The sequence below is a fragment of the Pan troglodytes genome, chromosome 3, assembly GCF_028858775.2.
Source record: "Pan troglodytes isolate AG18354 chromosome 3, NHGRI_mPanTro3-v2.0_pri, whole genome shotgun sequence".
In the NCBI taxonomy this organism is placed as follows: domain Eukaryota; kingdom Metazoa; phylum Chordata; class Mammalia; order Primates; family Hominidae; genus Pan; species Pan troglodytes.
In genome coordinates this window covers 181495509-181507956 of record NC_072401.2, presented here as the reverse complement: position 1 = coordinate 181507956, position 12448 = coordinate 181495509, and positions in this window count along the sequence as shown.

Here is a 12448-nt window from a genome sequence, read left to right as displayed (position 1 = left end):
AATTCTCCTGGGGACTGTGAGCTTTCTCAGGCTGGAAATTAAGAGAGTTGGAGTCATCAACTTAGGGATGTAGCCTTGAGCTTCTAGAAAGTATGCTAGTGTTAGCTCAAGTCTCAACGTGGCATATCTGAGAGGGGCAGGCAAGGGTGGGTGAAAATCATTTGTGCTGAGAGTTTGCAGTTTTACAGGTCACAGTTGAGGTCTAGTTGAGAAGAGGATGCCGAGGAGCCTGACTAGAGTTGGTCAAGGAGACTCTGTTCAAGAAAGGAGTCATTGTCAAAACTGAGCTTCACATCTGTGAGACAAATGACTTTTGACACATGATGATCGGACATTTGTGTGGTGGATATTCAAAGGTAGTAAAATGAATGAGATTAGTAATCTAAACGTTTCTAGCATGATGTTTCGGAGTTAGTGTATATCAGTTGGGGCTCAATCACGTTGAAAATCCTCATATATGTGTTTTACAGGATGTTTTCTTATGCAATTTTAGCAGTTGTTTGTCCAGTCTCTGGAAGGCTGTTGTCTTCTCATCTGATGCTGGAGCTGGAAGAGTAGGCAATTGGTAAGAAAAGATGGAAGGTGTTGGGGACCAAGAACAAGCTAGAAACCACACGTACAAGCTGCAGACTTTAAGGATGGTCCGAAGCCAGTGTTAGTATTTGTTCTCGTTGACCTCTGTGGTGTAAGCACCTGAAGAAGCTGGGCCCTTTATCATGGAGGTAAATATGCATAGCTGCCCCATGAAAAAAGGAGAATCCAGGAGAAGATGGAGCAGTTTCAGGCCTGACTGCTGACAAGTAGGTAAGTCAGCAACAGTGTGTGAGCAGCTACATGGTTGCTGCTCTATTTCCATCCTCCAAGTCTTCAGGAGAATCTCTCTTGTGGCCTCCCAGAAACACGCAAGAAACAAGATTCTGGAAAGTATAGTTCAGCTTAGCCAGGTTGACGCATGATGTCATCACGGTCTACCCCTTATCAGCCTGGAAACCACACATATCTCCTTCAACCACACCTAAACTTTAAAGATAGTAACAACCAAATCACACTTACGCCTAACATGAAACAATTATCCTACAATTGAAAAAATGCCAATCCTTCCCCAGAATATGTTAAAGTCCCCTGTTAGTCTTTGAGAGATGTTTATTCTTCTCCTAGTTGAAATGTTCTCCTTTTTGATATCCTTTAAATTCACAACTGAGATACAGCTACAGGTTATTAACACATCTTATTTTAAATGATAAGGAGATGAAAGAGTAAAAGTAGGAAAAGAAAAGCAGTTGTTTATAATATATACAACATAATCATATAAAATAAGAAAGAGATACTTGTAATTCTTACCATCCTTGTTTTTGCAACTGGACATGTAGTCATAGCTAGTATTTACAACTATCTGCTTCAACTACCCATTCCATATACTCTTTGCTCTCAACAAACATTCAGTTGCATCTTGCCTGGAAGTGTAATCCAAGTCTGTATTCTGGAGGATCCTGGCCATTAGTGGTACAGATTGTACTGGGTTGTATAGTTTTCCATTTACTTTCATCACAGAGCATGGAAATACCAGATGAAATGTAGTGCATTTCTTGAAATCTAGACATTTCCATTCTTAGTTCATATTATGCATTAGAAAACTAATCTTCCTTGATACTCAGGCTCAATCCTCTTTGCCAGTATAGCAACCTTTATTTTCCTATTGATTCACTGTCCTGGGGAGTCTAAAGGGACTAGGTGGCAGTCTCAAATTCCAGTTCAGTGAAATAGTTGTGTGTCCACTTGTGAAGCATCTCTTTGGAACAAAGAATCCCTAGGACATAAGACTCTAAAATAATGGGCTGCGGAACCATACACTTTGTTAGTGGTTAATTAGAAATAATAGTAATATAAATCATTCCAATTTCCACCTTTGATTGACAGAACCATCGATCCTAGCTATGGAAGAAATTTAGTTACTGGATTTAGAATATCTTCTGCATTCTGGAGGACATTACCAGAGCTGTGTGAGTTGTTGTACTCTGCATGATGACTTATCTGGTCTTCAGTGGACCATTCCTCCACTCTTTTAAGCTTGCTGCTCCCAAGTTATGGAGAATATTAAAAGATCACTGAATTCTATGACCTTAAGTTAAACCCATTGTCCTACTTCTTTTGTGATATAATTAGTTTCTTATTCAGAAGACATGCTGGGTGGAATACCGTGGGGATGGATAAGACATTAGAAAATGTAAAGATGGCCGGGTCAGGTGGGTTATGGCTGTAATCCCAGCAGTTTGGGAGGCCGAGGCAGGCAGATCACCTGAGGCTGGGAGTTGGAGACCAGCCTGACCAACATGGAGAAACCCCGTCTCTACTAAAAATACAAAATTAGCTGGGCACGGTGGTGCATGCCTGTAATCCCAGCTACTCTGCAGGCTGAAGCAGGAGAATTGCTTCAACCTGTGAGGTGGACGTTGTGGTGAGCCAAGATCACTCCATTGCACTCCAGCCTGGGCATAAAGAGCAAAATTCCATCTAAAAAAAAAAAAGGAAAGAAAATGTAAAGATGTAGCACATTGGAGCAGGGTGCTAAATTCCATATTCATAATTAGTGTCTATCTCAGTAAGAAAAAAGCACAGCCTCTTCCACAATAGAATGGTCCAATAGAATCAGTCAGCCACTAGGCTGTCGGCAATCTCTCCATGGAATGGTGCCATACTGGGAGCTCAGAATTAGACCCTACTGTTGACAGGATGGGCAGATATCAGTGGTTATATTGAGAAGTGCCATATTGAGTGGCAGTCCATGCTGTTGAGTCCATGCATAACCCAAGCTGGCAAGGCTGCTTTGCTCATGAGCTCTTTGCAGAATGGTGGGAGTACCTGGGGGAAAAGGCTAACTTACAGCGACAGAATGGGTCACTGTATCCACTTAATTATTAAAATGTATCAGCTGAAGTTATCTTTTAGGAAACATTTTATATGGTTCCCCCAAATCTTTACACTCTGTGCATTCAGAGAAATCAATCCATAACTCTTCCCTAGACTCCTTTATAACCAATTTTTAAATTATTTTTCTGCCTAGTCCCTGATAATTCAGCCAAAATGTTAGCCATGGTCTATAAAATGTTGTAGACCCATGCCTCTGGGCATCTCTTTTTACAAGCAAAATGAACAAACAGGTACACTGTTTGAAGTTCTTGCCACTGGGAGGATTTCCCTTCGCCATTGTTGTTTGGGGCAATCTGGAGTGGGGCTGCAGTGCAGGAGCTGTCTACTTTTGGGCAGTACCTTGCAGAACCATCTGTAAACCAACTTGAGTTAAGTGTGGGCTAAGAAAGAAAAGGGAATGTAGCAGCAGCAGAGACTATAGGATTTCTCTTCACTAGCTTATTTGTGCCATCAGGACCTGCTCAAGCCTGAACTCCTATATATCACTTCCATTTGATGACATAGGGCTGCTCTGCATGCCTAATTGTGTTTACCACAAAATATTTACTTATTTAAATGTTCACTTCATGATCACTAGCTCAAGTAATGTAGTATCCCAGGGATAAGCATACAGTCTCTGTTAAAGCTCAGTAGGAAGCCAAATACAGTATCTCAAAAGGAGGATACTTATCCATAGGGATAGCATGGCTTTGCTCCAAATGCTAAGAGTCTGAGCTATGATTTACCAAAAGCTCCAACAGGGTCCCTATCCCCCACTGACATTTTAAGTACAACCAAATCTGCTGAGTCATATGGTCCAAGGGGCAAAGCACCTTGCATGGTAACCTAAATCTGTCACAAGGCCTCCTCTTGTTTTGAAACCTACTCAAAAATGGAAGGTTTTTGGGTCACTCAGTAAGTAGGGAAGAATAGCACATTTAGGCCAGGTATGGTGACTCGCACCTGTAATCCCAGCACTTTGGGAGGCTGAAGTGGGTGGATCACCAGAGGTCAGGAATTCGAGACCAGTCTGGCCAACATGGTGAAGCCCCATTTCTACAAAAATACAAAAAATTAACTGAGCATGGTGGTGTGTGCCTGTAATTCCAGCTACTTGGGAGGCTGACGCAAGAGAATCCCTTGAATCTAGAAGGCAGAGGCTGCCGTAAGCCAAGATAGTGCCACTGCACTCTAGCCTGGGCGACAGAGTGAGACTGTCTCAAAAAAGTCAGGGTTGGTGGGGCGGGTTGTGGGGCGGAGCAGAAATAAAGAATAGCACATTTAAATGAGAGACAAGATGCTTAGTGAGCTTCTTTGGATTTTGGTGGCACCATATACCATATTTAAGTGTGCTAGCAAGAAGTCCCAGATACAGCAACTCACTCTTCACCTTGGAAGGACTATCAGCATCCTGCAGACCACTGGAGCTCTGCCCATGTCACTGAAGTACTACACCTGAGAATCTTTGTCGACTTTATTTCCCACTCTTGGGCAAGCAGGTTTCTTACCAATGTGTTGGGATTAGTTGCTAGTTCCTGCTCATTAGGTCCAATCAGCATAATGTCATACAGATAGTGGACCACTGGGCTATATTTTGGAAGGGAAAGTCAGCAAACTTCCCTGCAGACTAAGACATAACATACAGCTAGAGTGTTGATTGTCCCTGAAGCAAAAAAAAAAAAAAAAAAAAAAAGTAAAGATGTATTGCCAGAACCAAACTGATTCTTGTGGTCTGGTTAATTAACAGGAAGAAATTAAGAACACTCATCAGATCACTGATTGCCAGTTGCCAAGAGATGTGTTGATTTGCTCAAGCAACAAACCCACATCTGGTTCAGCAGTTGCAATTGAAGTCACTGCATGATAAACTTTATAATCTACTGCCATTCTCCAAAATTCATCTGTCTTCTTCATAGGCCAAAGATACAAGTTAAAAGAGGGATATAATGGGAAATGTCACCGTTGCATTTTTCCTATCCTCAATGATGGTACTAATCTCTGCAATCCTTCTAGGAATGTGTTATTGTCTTTAATTTACTATTTTTATAGGTAAGCAATTCGAGCGAATTCCACTTGTCATATAATAATTTTCACTCTTACAGATTAGGAAACTAATATCGCAATTCTATCAGTTTCGAAGTATGAGTATGAGTATATCCTAATATGCATTCCAAACCAAGGACATAGCAACAAGGCAGATTCAGGGAACAACAGGGTTCACTATGAGATGGTCATAAAGCAAAACTCCAATCATCCTTTAATTTCCCGAGGTCCCTAATCTGACTGGCAGACAACCATAATGTATGGGGTACCAAAATCTGGTGTCAGTTCAGAGCCAGTGTCCAGTCATTTCTGAAATGTCTAATTTTTTCCCCTTCTCCAATATGGTCATTCTAGTAAGTTGTTACAGGTTCCTTTAAAAGAAAAGGCTGGAAGGAAGGTTAACATTATGAACATTTGACAGTGTAGCAGGGCCTTTCTGCACGATTTCTCAGCTTCCACATGGAAGGAAATCTGTGCCTGGGACCTGGCTGAAACCTAGGAATGGATTGAGGGCCTTTGATTCTGTTTTGGTGCTTCAAAGCAGATTGCTATTTACTAAACCTAATTTTTTTCTGCTAATATAGATGAAACAAGACTTCAGTAGGTTGTCCATTCACTATTTCAGTTCTAGGGACACTGGAAACAACTAGCCAATGTCCATAATCTCTGCTGGTCAGGTGAGTCTGATTACTGCATTGGCTCTGCTAATTATTATGGTAACTATACTTTGCCTTTGGCTGTGAAGTGCTACCACTTGACCTCTGCCAACCCAGATCCCATCATCCTCATTGGGTTTAGGATCCCCAGTTTGAGAGTAGCAGTTACCACTGTAATCTCTAATCTACAGAGCAAATCTACTGCGGGATTCTTCAGTGATGTTAGGGCTCCACTCATAAACTTATTTCTCACTGCCAGGGTGAAAGGAATGCCCCGAGGACCTGTGTGGGGGGAATCTAGGATGATCTTACCTGATAACCCACCAAAGGATTTTATTCTCTCTGTAATGGGTAGAATCCAAAAATGAGTCTCACGTCCCACCAGTGACCTTCAGCCTTGTATCATTCCCTCTACTTGAATTTTGACAGAACCTATAAATACATTATTCTTATAATATTGTCACCTTACATGGTAGAAGAGATTTTTCAGATATAATCAAATCTCTACATTAGTTAACTTTTAGTTAATCAAAAAAAGGATTACTCTGGATAGGACTGATTTCTTCAAATGAGCTCTTTAATAGAGTGTTCTTCTGATAGACTGGGAAGTGTAATAGAAAAAAAAAAGCCATGATATTAAACTGCTGCTGGACAGGGGCATCCTTTAAGAGCTGATGTCAGTCCTTAGACAAGTATTATCAAGAAAACAGGGACCGCAGACATGATCTGCAGGAAACTAAATTCTGCCAACCCCCTGAATGAGCACCAGGTGAGAAGTACAGCCCTGGGTAGCACCTTGATGGCAGCTTGGTGAGACCCTGAGCAGATTCACCGCTAACCCGTGCCTGGACTCTTGGCCCATGGAAAATGCGAGATAATAAATGTGCATTGTTTTAGGTGCTAGGTTTGCGGTGATCTCTTGTGAAAGTACTTGAAATGCACTACACTCACTAAAGCTTTGGAAAACTTATTCTACAGTTTACCAACCAAGTCAGTCCATTCCACACTTAAGGGGAGAGAATTGCACAAGAGTGTGAATACAAGGCAGCATGAATTGTAGAGTCATCTTAAAGTCTACCTACCACATGGGCCAAAAATGCATGAATAATTTTACAGCAAGGAATTTTAAGCAGTAAATGTTACCAACAGAAGAAGTAGTTGCCTATGCCATTCTTAAACTTTGTTAAGAGATAAAGTACTAAGCTTAATTAACTTAAAATGTACTATTATGTATTTGATTTTAATGATATTTATGGGTAAAACATAGACTTTTAAGCAATCTTGACCCTTTTATATATCACTTGAAACTGATAGAGACTTAATAGTCAACTAGCAGTATCATTCATACCAGAAGACTCAAATACAAATATTTAAATCTAGGGAATCTGGCTACTGAGATATAACCAAATTTCTTAAAATGGAAAAACTAACATTATTTTCCAGAAAGATATTTTGCATGCAGAAATTCTTTGTTTAGTTCGAGGAGTTTTAACTTGGATTCCATCTGAGCCAACAGCTTTGGCATATATGTTTTCTGTGTCAATTAAAAGACTATATTTAGTAGCTATTTGTTCCACTAGAAACCCACTGAGATTTAGGTTTGCTCCTTTCAGGATTTTCTAAAAATCAATTGTAAAAAGATAAAAAGTAGCTTTTGCTTTACTAATTTCACTGCTCCAGAACTTAGTTTTGTTTTGTATGCTCAGAGAATTAGCTACTGAAATCATCACAACTTACTTCCTCATTCCTGATACCCTCACCAAAACTAATAATATAATAATAATAATAATAATGCATATTAAACTATATCCTTTAGTTAGTAAAAAGGAAATATAAATTAACTCAAATCAAGCTGAAATTTAATAAAATCAAAGTTGGTTAGAAGATAATGTCTCCTGAGAGTATTATTTGAAAGGGGAAAAGAAAATTAGAGTGATATAATTCTCCATTTAATTAAGAGATTTATTTGAAAGAGGTTTTTTTATGGTAATTCTTGAGTTTTTCCAAAATATGGTTTTCTGGCTTTATATTTATAGAGATGTCCTATCTAACATAGATTGAAAAAGAGGACTAAAGGATATTGTGATTCCAATAATGATCCATAGCGTCACATTTTGAACTTGATTTTATTCCATGTATTCTATATTTCTTTGGCTTTGGTAATAGCTCTCTTTTCTTCTTATTTATTCCCTTCTCTTGCTGTTGAAACCCTTCTGGGGTTCCCCATTAATTACAGAATGATTCTCAGACTTTAGTGTTCATAAAATTCCATGTTGGGACAATGTACATTTATAAAGAATACCACAGTGTGATTTTGATTCCACTTTTGAGAAACATTAATAAGATAAATCTGCTTGGGAGACATGTCCCCCTTTTGTAATGTGTCCCTTTGATGCCTCATCTCATCTCGTAGCCCTCCTTGTGCGCCTATTCTGGTCATAACAGACTCTGCCTTTCCCTCAGGAAATGTGTTCTCCCACAGTCCTAATTTTTGTACATAGCATTCCCATTCAGATTCAATTAATAAACTGATTGAATTGGTCATTTCTTAAGCCTATCATCATAACTCAGACGAAAATTTATGATACTTGACTGTTTGAAGCAAAAATCCCTTCATGTCCAAAAAAAATAGCCATTTTATCAACTTGTAAATAAACTAATTGAGAAATTTATGAAAAGGTCATCCTTGATGGGCTTTATTTCTTTCTTCTTAGAAATCAATACCTGTTGATAGGTTGATTGATTTATATGATAAACTCTATGACCTTATAACTTGCACCATGATCTCCTTTTTTGACCCACATCGGTGGACTCAAATAAATAGACAAAGTATTATTACCTCGACGCTAAAAACACCAAAAGCCATCTATGAATAAATTCTCCAGCTAGTTTTGCAACATATCATTTTTATTTTGGAATTTTTACATTTTGAAAATTTTATGACTGTTTTGATTCATAAATTTTAATGTAACCATTGTAGTCATCTAGATTCATCTTCTAAACTTTCTCTATATCGATGACAGACCCTGATATTTCAGTTTTGTCATTAGGAGAGGTGAGTAGTGTTGAAGAACAACTCTAAAATTGGGCCTACTTTAAAACTTTTTGATTAAAATGTAATGCAATATTTTTATTCAATAAGGCTATGGCCTATCATTGATACTTCTACACATCATTGGTATTTGGAGCTTTGCTCTCTTGCATGAAATATGATGGTGTGTCTCACTCCTGTAAATGTTATAGCCACGTTTTACAAAATACAGAGGAAACCCTCAGATACACACAGATCAGCAAGGCAATTCCTTCTTTTTGTGACTCCAAGTGATTAAACATAGGATGGGGCAAAATGGTGAAACCATAACAAAAAATGAGCCAGGCATGGCGGCGTGCTGCTGTAGTCCTACCTACTCGGGAGGCTGAGGCAGGAGAATTGCTTGAACCCAGGAGGTGGAGGTTGCAGTGAGCCGAGATCATGCCGCTGCAGTCCAGCCTGGGTGACAGAGTGAGACTCCATCTCAAAAAAAAAAAAAAAAAAAAAAAGGATGTAAAGGATTGAACCTTGTGGAGACCAGGTACCAGAAAGGACAGCACATAAAGGGGACACTGGGATGGGTACACAGACTCAATTCCACACGACAGGTAACTGCAAGAGGCACTGATTATGCACCTGGTCACTGGGGAATATTTTAGGGAAACATGTGGATAAATTGGAAATGACATACTCTTCAAAATTGCAACCATGAAGGCCTAGACCATTTTCTATGGGAATCCCTTAATGGAAAATCTCCCTGAAGAAATAGCCATCTCCCTCATGCTCAGAGTGAGAGCAAGAACAGGTGGCAAATACCAGACCATCTCTAACAGGCACACAGGACTTTAGACTATCTCCTGGTGAAGGGATTTCCCACTTGGCCAATAGTAGGAAAGATTCTCTTCAAGGAGGCATGTCTTCAACTATGATACCTATAAGCAGAACCCGAAATGCAGATTTTTATGAAAGTGATTGCTGACTGACGGAGGGCTCTTAGGAGAAGAGGAATGAGAGACCTTGATAGGGAAAGAGAAGAAAATTGAAGATATTTACAGAAAATATTTATGCTCGGCAGTGTGTATTGCACCACACCCCCCCAAAAAAATTTGGTGGCACCAAGACAAGGGGACTATCCTTTATAATCCCCATGTTGGTCACTCTGGCTGTTGACTGTCAAGGAGTGCATCCTGGGTGGGAGGGGATTTTCTTTAGACTAAAGGCAATTCTCTGCAGCAGTGGGGAGGTGGGTGTGCCCACTTGGCTGGGCAAGGTGCTAATAGCACCCATTGTTGGGGACATATGCATTCCTGCCATCTCAGAAGCTAATGAGTGAATATTAACAAGAACTTATCCTAAATAGGTATAAACGAATGTGGGTATTTGGGGCAATATATGTGGGAGTTAAAGATTAGTCTGCCTGAAATCAAGGTCAATGGAGATCTGAATTATAATTAGTTTTTTGTTTGTTTGATTCTCTGTTTTGGGTAATAAACAGAGAATTATTATTTGGGTAATAAACAGTGTGAGAGGCGCTGACTAACCACCATATTTTAAATTCTATCTACTAGCTTTTTCCCATTAACATACTTCTAAGATTAAGTACTGAGCCAGGCATACAATCAGTGCTCAGTAAATACATATTGAGTGAATGAAGGAATAAACATGGATTATATAAGAGTGACTGTATTAGTCAGAGTTCTCCAGAGGAAGAGAACCAATACAAAATTTTTTACACACACATGCCAGAGAGAGAGAAAGAGAGAGAAAGACAGAGAGAGACTGATTTTAAGGTATAGGCTCACAAAATTAGGGATGCTGGCAAGTTCAAAATCTGCAGGGCAAGCTGGCAGACGCTGGAGACTCAGGAAAAAGTTCATGTGGAAATCCTGAGTTCAATGGAAGTCTGGAGACAGAATTCCTTTTTTCTCCAGAAACCGTAGTCCTCGCTCTTAAGGCCTTCCACTGATTAGACAAGGCCCACCCATATTATGAAAGAATGTACTCTACTCAGTCTATTGATTCAAATATTAATAACATCTAAAATAATGCCTTCACAACAACATCTAGATGTTTGAGAGAACAATGAGTTACCATAGACTAGCAAAGTTGACGCAGGATGTTAATCATCACAGATATCATCAGAACAATCTTTGCAGCATTTATTATATTAATATTTCTGCAATAAAGAATTTTCATCAAACTCTCATAAACATATAAAAATGCCGTAATAATATTTCTATAATCTCACTACAATGTTTATTATTCTAAACCTTCATGTGTTGAATTTTCAATAATCTGGAAGCTAAAAATACTTATCAGGTTAGAATAGGGCAGTTACTTGCTCTTTTTTTGTGCAGTTAAGAATGTTTCCACATACCAATTAACTCAGAGGAAATCTTTCAGTACAGCATGAACTACTATAACATTTTCTGTTTTTCATGTAGAATATTTCACAACACAGTCTCCAGACTGTTACCCTTGATAAATTACTTCATGCTTGTCCATTACAACAGTGCCTCTGAGGATAGTTTTTTTTTAAAGTCTAATGTAAAATAAATGCTAAGATTAAAAAATAATATTATAGTTCTATACTGCAGTATCCTCTAGTTTGCCTCAAAAGGCAAATAGCTAAAAATCCGCTAACGTGTAAAAATTTGGCATCTCTTACCTATTTGAATTAAGTGCAAATTGACAATATGTCCTTTTCTATTTTTAAAGATGGTGATATTGGCGTGATTGTGTCTTTGATTATAACTGAAATGTTCAGTACATAGTTATTCTTTTTTCCGTATTTTGCTTGCTCATGTATGCACCACAGTATCATGGCTTGCTTTTGCATCTTTTTGGCACACCCATTGTCATTTCATATCCTTGCACTCTTCTCTCTACATATGTTTTATTGTCTGCATGCACTAGTCTCTCTTCTTTATCCTCCTATTCCCAGCCTTGGAGAACTTCTTAGATCCCTTTTTTCCCTTGACTGCCACCATCTACTTTTATTTCCTGCAGCACTTTCCTCAGACACCATCTCTATTTTATCTAGACTAGCTTAGGTATCACTTTCGAACATTCCCAACGTACCTTGAGCCAACTATATTATGTGTCTCTTATATTTTTTGTTTTTAGAAGGAATTCTAGAAATGTCCTTCGGGAAGTACATGAATGTTCAAAGGTAGGGCTAGGCACTATCATTCAAACAATAGCAACAAATTTGTTCACCAAATATTGATAACCACTGTCTACCTGCCATGCTGTGATAAGACAGAGAGCTATCACTTGCTGTGTTAACAATATTTACTTGAAGTGAAAACAATCGCTAGTTCACGTTAATGTTGAAGTTTCCATGACAATAAGATTTCATGATGATTACGTATCTGAGTCTCTGGAAGAAGATGGTAATTGAGGCAATTAATTAATATTTTTAATATATTGGTGATTTCCATTCTGCACCATGTTCTCTGCTACCGTTTTTGTAAGTGTTGTCTTTGAATAACTTTGTGAGATTTATGATTTCATGTGTCAGGAAGTATCTTTATAAACTATAAAATACTATGTAAATGTAAAAGGCCAACTAGAACATCAGCTTCTTGACAGTTGTTTCTTTAACAATAATGTATAATCCAATAATGTCTAATCCAGTGCTTAATAATGTATAATTATTAATAATGTCTAATCCAATAATGTATAATCCAGTGCTTAATGCACAGCATATATTTAAGAAACATTTGTAAATTAATGAATGAAGAATGCTCAATCAATATATGAACACTTTTAAGTATGTCCTTGCTTTAAAAAAAAGAAAACTTCTGTG